This window comes from Vulpes lagopus, chromosome 6 (assembly GCF_018345385.1).
Source record: "Vulpes lagopus strain Blue_001 chromosome 6, ASM1834538v1, whole genome shotgun sequence".
Classification (NCBI taxonomy): Eukaryota; Metazoa; Chordata; class Mammalia; order Carnivora; family Canidae; genus Vulpes; species Vulpes lagopus.
Genome location: NC_054829.1, coordinates 70,940,867 through 70,956,780, shown reverse-complemented (window position 1 = coordinate 70,956,780; position 15,914 = coordinate 70,940,867). Strand labels below are relative to the sequence as shown.

Genomic DNA, 15,914 nt, shown 5'->3' with positions numbered 1-15,914 from the left:
TATTTTCATAGAGAGCACAGGAGGACCCATTCCAAGAAAGAGACTTTAGGGATTGAAAGTTGGAGAAGGTGACAATATGCATCATGTAGCACAGCACCCTCCGTTCACACTGTGCCAACCTCACGTGGGCCATTGTAAATACTGTTTCCCCCTGGCCAAAGATAAGTCAGGCACTGCCAGGAACTCCCAGGACTCTGGGCCATCCCTGTGGCCACCCTGGAGAAAGCCTCCCCACCATGGACAATCCAGAATGACTCAGACTTGCCATATAATTACTGCATTTCTGAGTCCTCTTTGGCTTATAGGCTTAGAGAGGATTTGCTAGTAGTAACAGGAGAGGATTTGATTTCACCCTAATTCTGGCCTCCCCCGAGAAGTTCTTCTCTCCCAGAATCTTCAGGAGCATCTTAGAGACCACCTACCCTGTTTGGAATCATGCTTCACACAATCAGGCTGTGTTCCCAGCAGCGTTTGCTGTGGCTTTGGCTGGCGCTAGCTCCCAGGGCAGTTGTAGGCTCCGCAAAGCTCGGGGAGAAGAAGAGGAGTTTACAGTGGAGCCAAGGAGCTTCGGGAAAGGCATCTTTGACGTAGGTGTTAATGAATTTCTAAATGAGCTTCTGTGTGTTAACCTGATAAGACTCTCCAGGGAGAAGGTCACCTTACCTTTGCAGCTCTAAATGTAGGACACGCGTTGCAAGAAAAAAAAATGGGAAATGTCAATTGCAGTGCCCAGATGAAGAGACAGCGTGTAAATACCGAATCGGTTCTAATGTTCAGTTGATGAAATGTGAGCCTTTCAGGAGAACAGGCTCAGGGCACATTTATTAGGGTCAGTGAGCTAACTGTTTTGTCAATGTTACTGGCATACACACTTCAAAGGAAAACCTAAAATAGAAAAGATGGCTAATAGCATAGTGCTTAAGAACATGAGTTTTAGAATTGAACTGCAGGGCATACTGAACTCTGCCATTTACTGGATGTGTGACCTTGGGCAGGTTACCTAATCTCTTCACGCCTCATTGTTCTCATCTGTAAAATGGGGACAATAATACTACCTAATTCACTGTATTGTTATGAGATTAAAAGAGTTAGTACCTATAAAGGGCTTTGCCTAGTGGCTGGCACTTAGTAAGTCTTCAGTAAATATCAGTTATTATGACTAAATCAGGTTGTTGGGGGTAGGGGGAAGGAAAAGGGAATAATTCTATCCTTTTAAAGTTTTTGTAAAGTGCAGCACTAGAGTGTGGCTCTAGCAACATAGGAAAACTCATCTTTGGGCAGGGGACCACTTTACGAGTAAAACCAGGTAGGTCTGGATGTTCCCGACTGAGGTACAGCTGCCCACTACATTCGTGTCTTGTCTAATTTTCTCTGCCTTCTCAACTTCTAACCGAGGACTTTCACTGTTCAGTTTTATTTTCCTTTTGTAATATTTAGTAGGATGTGTGTAAAACCTAGCCAATAGGGTCTTCCCCAACCCATTCAGTTTCAGCTAGAGGCAAAAAGTGGGGCAAGCCTGAAGGTGAACTGGATCTGGGAATTCTAGGCTAAGACTGAGAGAATGTAAGTCTGGCTAACTTGGAGAAATAAAAACATCCAATGTGGGAGGTTCATGAAAACTAAAAATGATTTTCCTAATAGTGTACTAGAGTAGAAACCACCCCTGTGGCTTCTAGAATTCTCTAAGAACTGTCATTCAAGGAGAAAACTGTCTTTCAAGCATGGAAATGGCAAGTTTTTGTTTGGTAAAAGAAAGAAATAAAGAAAAAATAGGGGAGGACAGAAGAGAAACTGTTGGTGACTTGGATCTTTTCTTTTTAATTTATTCTTTTGGTCGAGAAACATGGAAGGCTGTATTTTCCATAAGATGGTTTTTAAAAACCTTTTTAAAATTCCTACTGTCACCAAGTAAGAGTCGAATATGTATAGCATACCTCTGGTGAGCTGTATAGAGGAAGAAAAGGAAGGAAATTTAGCAGAGTTGAGAGTGGTTTTGTACTAGGCAGAAAAGCCATGCCAATCTCTGGGACAAACAAGCTTGGAACAAGACTTTTCTTTGGGCCTGGAACAAGTCTCACCATTATTCCCCATAAGTCCTTTACTACTTGAGAGAAAGCCCTTAATCTATAATGACCAGCTCTCACATCCCAGACACCTAATGAATTTCTAAATGAGTTTCCGTGTGTTAACCTGATAAGACTCTCCAGGGAGAGGGTCACCCTTACTTTCCTGGCTCTAAATGTAAGACATGTTTTGTAAGAAAAATGGGAAATGTCAATTGCTGTGCCAAAACAAAGAGGGTGGGTATAAAAACTGGACCAGTTTTAGTGTTAAGTTTATAAAATGTAACCCTTTCAGAAGGGTTTCAAGGCACACTTACTAGTTTGCGTCTACACAGCACAATTGTCCAGTTAATTTGATTAATGTCAGTAGCTGATCCAGATATTTAGGCACTTCCTGGAGAAACCTTCTTTGTGCTCAAAATTGCCTCAATTGACTGTCACATTACCTAAATAATTGCCAGATCTGTTTTACTTTGTGCTGTATAGACTCAGCCTGATAAAAACAAATGCTGTTGTGTGTTTTTCCCCAGTCTGTCTCCTCTCGGCGCAGAAAGTTTCCTTCTAGTCACACAAAGAAAAGATACCCAGCAAGCCATTTGACTTATGGCTGCTGCTATTTTGCATTTATATGACTCCTTTCCTTGGAAGAGATTAAGACACTTCATACGACTTATTAGCTAAACAGATTGACAGCCTAATTAGAAAGAGAGAAGCCGGTTCTGAGTATCTTTTTGTGGCTGCCGTTCCTGCCCCCACGTGTAGAGCATTCAGTCAGATTGCTCTGGGAGACAGGAATAAGAAAAGGAGATGATCGTTGGTATACCAGCGTGGGCCTTCTCGGCTGCACGTGAGAGATTGTTTGAGGAGGCAGAACAGCACTAACTAGGTCAGGGCAACTGACAGAGCCGGGGACATTTCTTCCCCCTAGAACTCACTCGTGTGTTCCCACAAAGCAGAGCATGACACCTTTTGACATCAGCTGGTGGCGTCTATCTACTCCTTCTCACTTTCCTCTTCAGACCCTACAACTCCAGGTCTGTTCCTTCCGCCTCTGACTCTCTCTCCTTGGATTCCTGGCCCCCTTCCCCCCCACAGCACGAACCCCAACACACGCTGCTGCCCGCCTCTTTAGCCTGTCAGTTGTGTTGCTGAGGAGTTTCTTAGCTCCTTGAGTGATCCTCAAATGGCTCCGGTGCCTGAGGGAATCTCTCCTGCTGACGGGCCCCAGCAGAGTTCCCCCCACCCAGAGGGGGAGGCAGCCGCCATGGGCTACCCAATGCCCACGTGAAGGCTGGAGCTGGGGGCCCTGCATGAGGAAGAACCTTGGGAGGAAGGTCCGCGTGGAGTAAGGAACACCATGGTTTTCGTGACTCATGAGTCTGAATCCTCTCCTGTCTGGGACACCGTAGCTTCCAGCTTGGGATCTGAGACACGTGTCTCTGAGGCAGTGGCAGACTTTTTGTAGTCGAGTCAGCCACTGTGGACAGACAGGCTTGGCGAGTGTGCTGCATTTTGGGTCCGCCTCAAAGTGATTGTCACACCACGTAAGTGTCTTTTCTCGTCTCTGTGCACTAGTATGTCTGTACATCATGCTGAGGAGTTCTGTTTCATCCCCCACGTCTCAGGGAGTCATAGAGCATATAGTTTCTGGATCTAGCCACACTGCCAGTTTGACCATTAAGATGGCCAAATTCAATTTAAAAAATAACTTTGATTTCATTTAGTGCCACCGACAGCAAAGGGAAATTAGCGTGTCATGGGAAGCTAATCGATGCTCAGTTCACTGCCGAGGAAGGGAGGGACTGGCATTTCTTTCTTATGGCCCACCCTCTCCAGCACTGAGGCCTCAGAATTCAGCTGACCTTTTCCATGCCTCTCCATTCTGGCAGATTAAGTGGTCGTGTTTGCTAACTTTCTTGTGGGAGAACACACGAGACAGATATATTCTCCTTCAGTTTTTACTAAGAAAGCTTTTTGTTAGCAATTTTGACAATAAACTTCAGCTAACATATTCTCTCCTGTTCCTGTTAGTGATATCTTGGCTCGAACAAGCTCATTTTCCCACATTATTCAAAATGCGTTTCTCTGGTGTAGCCCACTGCACTACTACCCACCTTGTATCTTCTCAGCACCCATCTAATAAGATAAACAGGGTCACACATCATCAGACATACTTCACAGGTGGAAAAGCTGGAGCACAGACAAGTTAAATAATTTAAGCCAAAGCAAAAAAAAAAAAAAAAAAAAAACTCAGAACTGAGATTAGAACTTGAAATTCCCTGTTTTCGTCGGGTGAGTTATTTTGAGCTGTCATCTTTGTGAATTGAAAACAGTCAGCACAAGCCATAGCCAAATGCAGGCGCTAAAATTTAACCAAAACGAAAATGGACCGTTTCACCATATTGGTGTCTTAACTGTATCTCCAAAGTTTTGCCATTGGTAGTTATTTGGTGCTGGTGCTTACAGGGCTCAGGGAGTTTTTGTAGACCTCAGAATCACAGTGTTCACCAACAATGACAGACTCTTCTTTGGGGCTGGAACCAGATTACAAGTGTTTCCAAGTAAGTGCTGGAAACCTAAACAGAGATTTTGAAAAGGTGTTTTCTGTAAACAGCCAACTGGCTTTGATACATTCCCACTGTACTGCAGGCCACCCGCCTGAGCACTGGATGGGGCCTTCCATGACTCTCCCTGCCTAGACCCGTGTCCCCTCGGGACTCTGTGTCTCACAGATAGAACTCTCTGTAAACCCAATCAGCTTGATCTATCTGCAAATACCACGGTTCAGACTAGAATCTTATCAGCAGTAGAAAGAAGACACCAGAGAATCAGATGCATTATGATGCATTAGGACTCCAAACAAATTATCTGTTTCTCTCTTTGGCATTTTTATTTAAAATATCAGGGAAGGTGAAGCAAGTTCAACTTCACCAACCTGAAAACTTTATGAATTATGCCCCTTTTATATGCAGAGAGACCTAGATTGACTTTGGATGTTTAGTCATTCAATTTCATCATCTGTGTGTGGAATCTGTAATGGGCAAGGGAATCAAATATAATTAAATGAGCAAATAATCTTCAGTAGTCAATATTCCTACATTGTTTTATGTGCTTTGCTCTGGACTTTTTATCTGGGATTTATCTCTAATAGGCTCCCCAGAAGGACAGTGAAGGTTTTTGTTAAGGTTTTTGTGACTGTGTGGATAGCAACAATCGGTTGATCTGGGGCTCTGGGACCAAGCTAATTATAAAGCCAGGTAAGTCTCAGAGATGCGCCTGTAAGGGAGAGGAGACACGAGTTGAATAATACACAAAACATAGCATGCAAATTATATTTTTAAGAACAACCCGGCTTGCTGGAGACAATGCACTCAACCCAAATGGGGTTTTCATTCCCTGTGAGAGGCAATGTCAGCCACCAACTCTCTTTAAACTCTCTCTTGTTTGGTCTAGTTGCTTCCAGAATGAATAATACTTAACTAGCCCTCCAAGAGAGCAGAGCTGGGTTGTTAGGGAGTATCTAATTCCCTCGGATACTGTTAGAATGCTTTCCCAAGGATAGAACCAGCCTTATTCCGCTGGAAGTGCAGATTCAGAGAAAAAAAGAATGGTCCACAGTCAAAGACCAGCAGGTGAAAAGTAATGTGCCTGCAGCTGCCCCCAGTCCTGGCCTCTGGCTGCTGTCCTGTGTGGGGAGCAAATGTCTGCAAAGTTTCGAGTCACTTGCTGGTGCATCACCTCGGTTCTGGACCTTAGTGCAAGTCCCATAAGGACATAACTTAAAAGACAGTAGCAGAGCAGGGCAAGGAAATATGGAGGCTGAAGGGATGCCTGGCAAGTCGGCTTTTGCAATGGTGGGACAAAGGGGTACTGAGCCTGAAAGACAAAATCCATCCTCACCCCATTCTCCCACCACACCCCCTCCTGTGGGTTATTGTAAGGCTCTGAAAGGCTGTGAACTCTGGGAGTGCTACAGATAAGCTCATCTTTGGGACTGGAACTGTGCTTTCAGTGAAGCCAAGTACGTGAGTAATGGGGTTCTGTGTCCTGGACAAGCAGGAAGTAACAGACACTCTGATGAAAAGGAGGGCTGAGGGGTGACCTAGTACCCTCACAGTCATCCCTTTCCTGCCAGGATATGGCAGAGAGGGAATGATGAGATAAATCCCAGGAGGGAAACTTCTGTGACAATGTCAAGCCCCTGGATGCTGCAGGCTCTCTGCTCTGTGAACTCTATTTCCAGGCCACATGTCAGGTCTGTTCCTACCTTTACCCACGTAGATACAGCCTCTGCTAAGCTGTTTGTACAATTGTCTGCCAGCTCTTCTACCAGCTGTATCTTCTTTGTTTCTTTTTCTTCCCAAAGAGACTGCAGAACTACAGCTGGGGAGATTGCTGACAAGTCAGGCAGAACTGATCCGGAGTGGGGGAGGCCAAGGAGGAGGCTTAGGGTAGGTTAGCTCTTAAAACTGGGACCCTTGTAACACCTTCCCTATATTTCCCACATTTGTCTCCCCTTTCATTTTCTCTAGAATAAGTCCTCTTGGTTTGTTCTTACACCCACTGCTTCCAGGCTGAGTTCAAACATCAGTTTTGAATTCTTTCTCTTCAAATCTGAAGAATCAGGAAGAGACAGTCATGTTGGAGATGAGTTCAAGTCTCCTCTCTCCAAGTTTACGGTTCTGTAACTCAATCTCCACTTTAACCAAGACCTGTACCCCTGTCTTAGATGCTCCCTCTCTCTCTTTTCTTTGATACCTGATGTATATTACCATCCAGCCAATGCTTTGTGATAAAGGGGGCTCTCATGTGCTCTTATCCTCGCCTTTAGGATACGGCCTTCCTTATAACAAAAGATGTTCACCTCTTCCATTTATTTCAGGACTGGACTTTCTAAAAGTGTAAGAGACTCCTTGCCCTTGTCTGTCTAAAATATCATGAGTTCATGATGAAACTTCTTTGAGAAATGATAGGACTACTTGCCTTTTATTACTCTTCCTTGGTGAAATATTTTCTTTTGCTACCATATAGACAGTATTGCATGCTAAGAAAGCTTTAAAATAACTTGACCAGTGAGTAGGGCACAAGACTGTGGAGTTCAGGGGGAGTCCAGATGTGAGTTCACATGGCTCTGTTGCTGGGAAACATCTCTATGGAATAAGATTGACTCATCTCTTCAGACCTATGTGTCTAAGGCTGAACTCATACATGCAAGAACAGGAATTAACAAATTATTTGACTCAGGTTTGGCAGATTTAAGCCTGGAAATGCAAAAAGGGTCTGAGAAGTTCATAAGATTGGTCTTTTAAAATAAAAGTGTTTTGCTTTATGTAGCAGAACCAATTTTTTTCTTCCTATCCTAAAAGGCCAATTTCCAAAGACACAGAAAAGAAAGAAATCACAGGGAGTCCAAAACCTCCTCCCCACCGTGTGTTGTGGGGTTTTACTAGGGATTTCAGTAAAGGCAGGAAATGCTGTGGCAATAACAACGCCAGAATCTTCTTTGGAACAGGAACGCAGCTGGTGGTAAAGCCCAGTAAGTGGCCATGTTCTATTTATATTTGACCAAACAAATAAATCCTGTGAAGTTAGTGAAGGTTTAATTTAATATGTAGACAAATGTACCATTTGAAAAATGACTTTTGCAAATGCATGAAACATTCATGATTATTGAGACTAGAGCAACAATGATAAATAGATGCAAAATGAGACCACCCCAAATTGCCTTTAATGTGGTAGCTTAGCTCTCCTACTTCTGAAGAGATACTGGGGCTATGAGTTATTTACAGCCATGATACCTCTTATACTATATTATGCAATGATTTGTGTGTTTACTGTGACTTTGCCCACCAAACTTGTCTTTCTTTCTATTAAAAATGAGAATCTATCTCATTTTAAATGCCACTAATATGTATAGCATAACTTCTTTGTCTCTCATGCCTGCCTATGTATTTATTCTAATAGATCCAATACAAAACCCGCACATTTTCCCATTTTGACAAATGTCCACATCTAATCCCATACATGTCAGATTTTGCTAAAAACATAGCTTTACTATTCAAATGCAATGGGGGATAAAAACAATTCAGAGATGAATTGACGAGCCCAGATGGCTTTATAAACACCTGAGAGGAAATTCAGAGTAAAATAAAATGGCAAGTGCAATGACAAGGTTTTTGGTTAATGATCAGTTCCTCCATTGGAGTAAGAACTTCTAAACCTGCCCCAACTGGAAAGGAGGGAAATAAGGAATTCAGGAGGCCAGCGTTCCTGGAGCTGTCAGTTCCTCCATAGTGCCATTTTGGGGGCAACATGGCCCATCCAAAGGTCAGTGGAAAAGTTAATATTAAGAGGCATGTGTTGTCAAGTTGGCTAACTGAGTTATTAAACCCAACAATGGGTTATAATCCAGACTATGAAATTACCAACTCAAGGAGCTTTAAAGTAGAATAGCCTATTTCTGAATGATTTAGCTGTGGGAATGCCAAAAGACAGCAAACAAGCTAGATCATGCCATAAGTTTGCTTAAATCTGGTAAACATGACCAACCCATGTTAATTGTTTTAATGATTGATAGACAAGGGGTCAGATAGATCATGAGGAGACAGTAGGACTCGGTTCTTTATAAGTCAAACAAGGAGCCTGTAAGGGCTGGTGGTAACAGCATCAGGTGTCCATCTCTTAGTGGTGAGAGACCATATCCATTGACTGGGAAAGGAGAACATTTCTCGAAAGACTAGGATCCCTCTGGGTCAAAATGAATGATCCTTACTACCCCCAGCTGGCTCAGGACTATCGTTAGTGCAGCAAACGTGTGCTTGGCCCAGGGTGAGGTGAGGGCTCTGTAATGCAGTTCTATCTCAGGTGGAAATTCATATGTGTGGGCTGATGTGGCCCTTACCTGCCCCCAAATTTCTTTGGGCTCTGAAGGGTGAATATCTCTAGCCCAATGGCAGTTGGCCACACATCTTTTGACTTCTGTAATAGAATTGTGTTTGATATCACAAAGGAGTTTGCTGAATTTTTGCTTTTATAATTTGTCCTCGCTGTTAAATGGGGTCATGCAATTTCTTCTATGCAATAAGCAGAATAAAATTCAAGCAAAATAACCAGGAGACACAGGGAAGATGGCTGAAGAGATAATGAGGTCTGTTTATTATAGTAGGAGGAGACAGTGTGGGGATCTGTTAGGTCCCTGGAAGATGAAATATCTGTGTAGGGATGTATAACTTTCCTGAAAAGAGTCACCAAGAGTTTTTGTTATGGCCCCAATCATAGTGTGTACAAAGTTCGGAAAAAATCATCTTTGGAAAGGGGATTCAACTTCATGTTCTCCCCAGTAAGTGCTGTTCTTGTGATTTTCTGGTATTAACTCCCACTGAATTCAAAGTGGTTTTGGTGTCAGGCATGAAAAGTTTCTTAGGCTTGAAGATGTGTGGGCAGCATCTAGGTCCTTGGCCCTTCCACTCTCATGGAGGCCTGCACCTTGGCCCTTCCACAGCCTAGCCAAATACCAATTTTTTCCCCTCCAGAGCTGGGAAAGTTGCTGCCAGTGTTCTGTTGCTTACATATCAATGATCTTTTTCATTGTTTGTATATTATCAAGAGTACAAAATTGTGAACTTTTGCCCAGAGTCTATTTTCAAGCCTCTCCCCACTCCGGGCTTATCCCTAGCAGACTTTGTTTGAACACATTGTTAAACTCAGTGTGAGTTCTAGCTCCAACTAAAGTGGTTTTGGAAGTAACTGCGGCCTAGACCCTCTCCTTCCACTCTTCATAAAAGACTCGCTTTTTCCTGTTGCGCCTCTGCTAAGATTCCTGGCTCTGATGTCCATGCCTTCTCATTTCCCTTGTTCCAGGGATGGGTGGGAGATAACTTTTTAAAGGCCTACTTAAATGTCAGAAGCAACAAAGGTGGTGTGTCGGCCAAGAGCAACAACTTAGGTTGGGCTTTCTCGCTCTGTGCCATTTTCCAAATCCTTTTCTTCATGTAGGAAAAATAGCCACCCCTTTTCATTTCTAGCACAGCAAAAAGTTCATCATGAGACCAGAGACAGGAGTTTCCTTTGAAACATTTTTCACAGGCTAACAATAAACTGGAAGTTTGCAGGTTTCAAAAATTCATTCTTGGGCCACAACTTCATGGCCCAAGCTCTTGTATACAGTCATGTATGGAAGCTCTTGTAGACAGTCAAAGCCAGAGGCATCTTAATCATACCACATTTTGTAGAGGGTCAAGGAGAAGGAGGCAAAGACATGCTAAGGGAAAACAAAAACTATTGTTAAAGGGAAGATTTTGATCTGGGAAAAAGATTAACAAGAGGAAACATCCAGAAAAACTTGAGCCAGGCATTCAGACTTTTGTGGAGGCAATCGCTGTGGGAATTCAGGAAAGACTTTCTGTGATTGCAGGTAAGTATCCGGCGGCCATTCCTAACTTTGATCAGCATGGCTTCTTCCCTTAATGATTTTTCAAGGTCCCTACGAAAGCTTTTGCCCCCCCCCCCCCAAAAAAAGGTCTGTTAAGAGCTGGGAAGTTAGTTCTGAGCAGGAAGATGAGCAGGTACACTAGCATGATTCACAAGCCCACCAGACAATCACAGGCAAGCACATGTACATCAGCCCAGCCTCGGCACCTCCAGCTTGCTCTGACCACATGTCTTGGCCCAGTTCCCTCCTCTGATCCCAGGGAACCAAAACTTGAGGACAGAAAACCAGAAAGTCCTTGGCCTGTGGTACACAGGGAGGCTCATCTGAGATCCAGGAGCTATTTAAAATATTTAATGTTTATTAATTTTCATTTGTCTAAGTAACACATGAAATTTCTCATTGTAAAAACAATTCAAATTACAGTTAAAGCCAATATTCACCTTGACCTAGTTCCTTCAATAGGAGTTTTCTCCCCAGAAAGGACCACTGGGACTGGTGTGGTATGTTATGATGAGTTTCTATTTGGAGTTTGTTGACCTGGAGTCTCCGGTCTTCAAGGCAAGAGGCTGGAGATAACAAGAAGTCAGACTGCAGTTAGCAGATTTCAATTAGATAAGGCACAGATGCTTGAATGCAAAAGCTGTTGGCAAAAGAGAGCCACCTTCCCAGGGGCTCTTCAAGAATGGATAGGTCTTTGGTCAGAGAACACCTTGGTTGAAGACCAAAGGATGGGCAAGATGGCCTCTGAATTCCAGCCAGGTCTCGCCTGGTGAAGGATGGTTCATCCCATGGCCAGCCTCTGTCATGGCTCTTCTGCCTGTCATCTGATTACCATTACAGTCTGAGCTTTGGTCAGCATTGCTCCTGTGCTGTGAGTAGTTTGATTTCCTCAGCATCTAGAGAGTTTTTGCAAAGGAAGGAAACTCTGTGTATACTCTGGGGTTGGTAGCCAGCTCACATTCGGGAAGGGCACCAAACTCCTGGTCACACCAAGTAAGTTCTTTTTTCTGGCTAATTATTCTTCCCAAGAAGCCTGTCTTCCATCATGCAGAAGCTGTCAAAACACAGGTGGTGTTTTCTTTGCTTGGTTTGTGTTGGGTGGTTCATGATACCAGTTGGAAAACAGGGTTATTAAAGCATAGATTCCCTAGGGTTTTATGCTTGACTTTTGCTATCCATGGAGTCTCTCCCTGAGAAAATATGTGAGCCGCAAGGAGGAGGGTCCAGGGAAAGTAGGGAGGAAGAAGGCAGGAATTGGATGAAAATAGACAAAGGCCTGCAGGAATAACAAACAAGATGGGATCCCAGGAGACCAGCAGTAGCTACTTTGAGTGAATTTCCCAGGAGGTACTCCTGCCAAGGCCCATTCTTTCAAGGAAAATTATGGCAAGTACAATCGGGCTGCGAAGTTGCTAGTTATTAGTATTCATCCCACGTTCTAACCTAATTACAAGGAGATTGTTTTGGCCATGGGCAGTCATTTCAGGTTTTGTTTTCCTGCTTGCCTCCTCCACCTCCACCTGTCTTCCTAGAGGCCCCAGTCAAGGTTATTGCAATAGCACTGAGCACTGTGTAACACCAACACAGGCAAATTAACCTTTGGGGACGGGACCATGCTCACTGTGAAGCCAAGTAAGTTGTGTTCTTCTTTGGCTGGGCCTTTAGGGGCAATCAATCAAATCATTAGTTTGAAAAATACTTTAATCTTGTGCATCTGCTTGGGCTCTTTATTAATGTTCTTTCCCCAGGCCAAAGAGAGTTGGTTCCCTTCTCTGCTTTAAAATGAGATGTGCGTGTACACACACACACGCACACACAATGTCTTACTGTGGCTCATGGTGCGGGGCTCTCAGGAGCATATAAAACATTTTCAAAGAAATAGAGATAAAAACAAGCATCGAGCCAATGAGAATGTCAGGAAGGACCTCCAGGGGGGACCCAGTGCCATACCACCCCTAACTAGACTTCCCTGCATGCTCCCTGGCCATTTAGGATATGCTCTGGGTTCATCTGATGGTCTAGGGCAGGAAATTCCTCGGTGCCTCTCTGTGATCAATTCTGAAATTTAGCAATCCTTGCTGCCAGAAAATATTTTACATCTAACTTTGACCACCCCCACCCACCACCACATGCCACTGCAAATTTAAATCTCTGAAAAGAACCATTAGAACTTTGGGCATGTCGTTTGAGAACAAAATTTCTGCTGTAGAATCTGAGACTCGGTCTACTTCTGCAGCATCCCTGAGATGTCATGTGTTCCCTTGGGACATTTCAAACACACGTGTTTATGGATTAGGCAGTGTAACATGAGCTTTAGAGATAGAAAAACCTAAATTCAAGTCCTAGCTCCATACTTTGTGACCTTGGGCAAATTACTTAACCTTTCTGAGCCTCAATTGCCCAAAGTATAAAATGAGGATAACTTGTTGAGTTATTGTAAGGATCAGATAAAATAACACAGCTAAAGTATTCAGCATAGTGCCCAAAACATAAAAAGAGCTCATTAAACCCTAGCTATTAATAATAATGATAAACATCATCTCCAACACACAGTAGAACTTTTGTTTCACTCCTCAGGCTCTTCTGTCAAGATTCTGTCATGCATCAGGAGCTGGCATGGGGGGAGGATGGAAAGTGTCAGCCTGTTCTATGAAATTCTTCACCTGGGATTTGAAAGTATCTAAGTGGAAATAGAAAGAATCCTGGCTTATTTAAATACAAAATTATCCAAGTGTCAGAGGCAGGGGAGAGGTTTCTGCAGAGAGCTGCATGGCTGGAACTCCTGGGGCTACACATAGGCCCTTACAGCAGGGGTACATTCACAGTAGCTAAAACCTTACACCTCCCACCATACCAACCCCAGTGTGATTTCTCCAGAGTGCCCAAAGATACAGGCTTCCCATGTGCAGGGACCGGGATAGAGACAGAATGGAAGCTTCACAGGAAAAAGCAAATTGTCCTCCTGCTTTTCTGGTTAATAAAGCTTAGGATAAAATATGGCACCTGAAAGTAGCCCATCAGTGAAAGTCTCAGACTCAGAAGTTGGGGGTCAGTGAAGTCCCTAGAAGCAAATCAGGGCAGTGAATATGGGAGAAAAGAGGTAGAGGAGAAAGTGGCATGGAGTCACACAACTCAGTCTGGGAAAGGAGGCACTGAGTGAAACCTAGAGGGGCTGTGTTCTCCAGCTCCACCAGGACTCAGCCCACAGGATGCAGCTAATAATGCAAGAAGAAGGGAGTGAGGTTAGTGGTAAAATGTTCCTAATAGGTTTTTGAACAGTGAAAATGAGCTGTCAGGAGTAGTTGCCAGAGCACTTTCTCTAGAGGGTTTTTGAAAGGAGATAGACACCCTCCTATCAAGGGTGATTGACGTGCAGCTCTACCTCAAGGCAGAAGGAGAAATGAGAGAACCTCTTTAAGCCTCTTTCCAGACCCTAGAGTCTCTCTCCAGGAAAAAGACTCTGGCTCATTAATGCAGAGCTGCATCCTTCAGAATACCAGGGTCGCTGGGTTACATTTTGGAACCTTAGCTGGGTGTGTCCCAAAACTCCCTTTGTTCTCAGGACTGGACAGGACAAACAGGCTGGCTTTTTCATCCTAAAGCTAAAAACACGGGTTCTGGGTTCTGGGTCCTGGGTCCTTTGTGGTATTGAGATGCAGTCAGGGGAGCTCTGGCGGGTTTTTGCAAAGCCTAGAGGCGGTGTGGGACTAACTCTGGCAGGGATTTGATCTTCGGTCAGGGAACCAGCTTGTCTGTGCTGCCCTGTAAGTACAGCTAAGTGGGAGGATAAATGAGCCTGTGCTCAGCGTGGGAGTGAGCCAGAGGGTCTTGAGGCCTGGACCCATGGTGACCTCAGGAGCGGGTAAGGGGTGGAAGGCAGAAAGGGACAATAAGGAGGGGGAAGGATCATCATCCAGGGAGGAAATCACAGGTCTGTGTGAATAACACCGGAGGAAATGCACTGGAGGTTTCCCTTCTCAGGAGGGCTTGGTGAGGGAGAAAGCTGAGTTGGCAGGTTTTTGATGCTGAGATAATCACTGTGCGCAAGGACAAGGCTTCTCTTTTATATTTGGGAAGGGGACAAGGTTGCTTGTCAAGCCAAGTAAGTAGCATAGAATTTGAATTGTGCACCAAAAACTATTATTCTCCAAAAGGAAGACCTACTCTGTGTTCTGTGGGGGCCTCCTTGGGTCAGAAGAATATTAAGGGGTTGAGCAAACCAAGGCCCAGTGCCTGCTCATCTTCCTCATCCTTGAAGGAGCTCTGGCAGGGGCAGAGGGGAAGAAACCTGCAGGACCCCACCAGTAATCCAGTCCTGGGGTCTGTCCACTCTCCCAAACTTCCAGTAAGTAAAACCATCTGATGGCAAATCTTCCTCAGAAGGAGATTCCCATAGAGTCCTCCCTATTTCATGGACTTAAAAACCGAGGCAAGTAGAGGTCAGTGACTGATAAAGTTCCAAGAGGCTCCGAACTCAGAGAGTCTAGACAGTTTTTCCTGGAGGTTCGTGAATGCAAAGCACCAGGTTATTTAAAGGTGAGGTGGCAGTGGTGATTAGCTGTCTTCTGAACTCCAACGGGATTGAGGACTGGGCTCAGCATTACTTAAACTCCTGGCTGTGGTGGTTTTTGTCACTAAAGAATCTAGAGTGAGGGCCCAGGCTTCATTAACCCCAGAGACACCGTGCTCTGGCCCTGTTGCCCGGGGAAGTACAGCTCTTGGCACACATCATCTTGAGCATCTTGAAAGAAGAGAAATTAGAGGAGAAGGAGGGAAAAGCTTATATCTCATATCATGCAGTTACCTCATTTTGTAGCAAGATTGTTTCCCCATGAGCAGTTTGTCTTCATTTAGCAGCTGTCTTCTCCGGGGAAGCCATTTTGTAGAAGTGTTTGTCACCAGCGTGACAACTGATGGCTGGTGGAAATTGAATTCTGGAGCAGGAACCCAGGCTGTGGTCATTGCAGGAAGGCCCGATTCCCTGGAGTCTCACCTGCCCTTAATTTTAACCCCCAGATGCCACGTATTACTAGCTGAGACCACCAGAAACAGATTTGAAAGGAAGCCATTTCCCTGAGCTGCAATACCCAGAGCCATTAAGCAAAAACGAGAAATCGGTTTGGATAGAAACATTTTTGGATAAATAGGAATTCTCATTATTCTCTATCAGTCCCCCGTGTAAGTACTTTATTCCCCTTATAAGAAAAAAAAGTAACAATAAGCGTAGCCACAATTCATGCTTTAGTGTGAGAGAGATCTGCTGTGAATTTTGGGGTAGAGGATTAGAAATGTGTTCAGGAAGATTGGATGTGTTTTTGACAGGATATGTAACACAGTGTGAATTATAACCAGGGAGGAAAGCTTATCTTCGGACAAGGAACTGAGTTATCTGTGAAGCCCAGTAAGTATAAAAGTGTATC

At 44.1% G+C, this 15,914-nt stretch overlaps 1 long non-coding RNA gene and 1 gene segment (V, D, J or C); one reads left to right on the top strand and one right to left on the bottom strand.

Moving 5' to 3' along the window:
- LOC121493212 overlaps nt 1-563 on the bottom strand; it is a 36,958-nt gene extending 36,395 nt beyond the window's left edge. Inside the window, exon 1 of the long non-coding RNA XR_005988412.1 lies at nt 423-563. This is a non-coding gene — a long non-coding RNA (uncharacterized LOC121493212). The remainder of the gene's footprint in view (nt 1-422) is intronic.
- The window catches only part of LOC121493205, a 439,102-nt gene that overhangs the window by 389,635 nt on the left and 33,553 nt on the right, over nt 1-15,914 (top strand).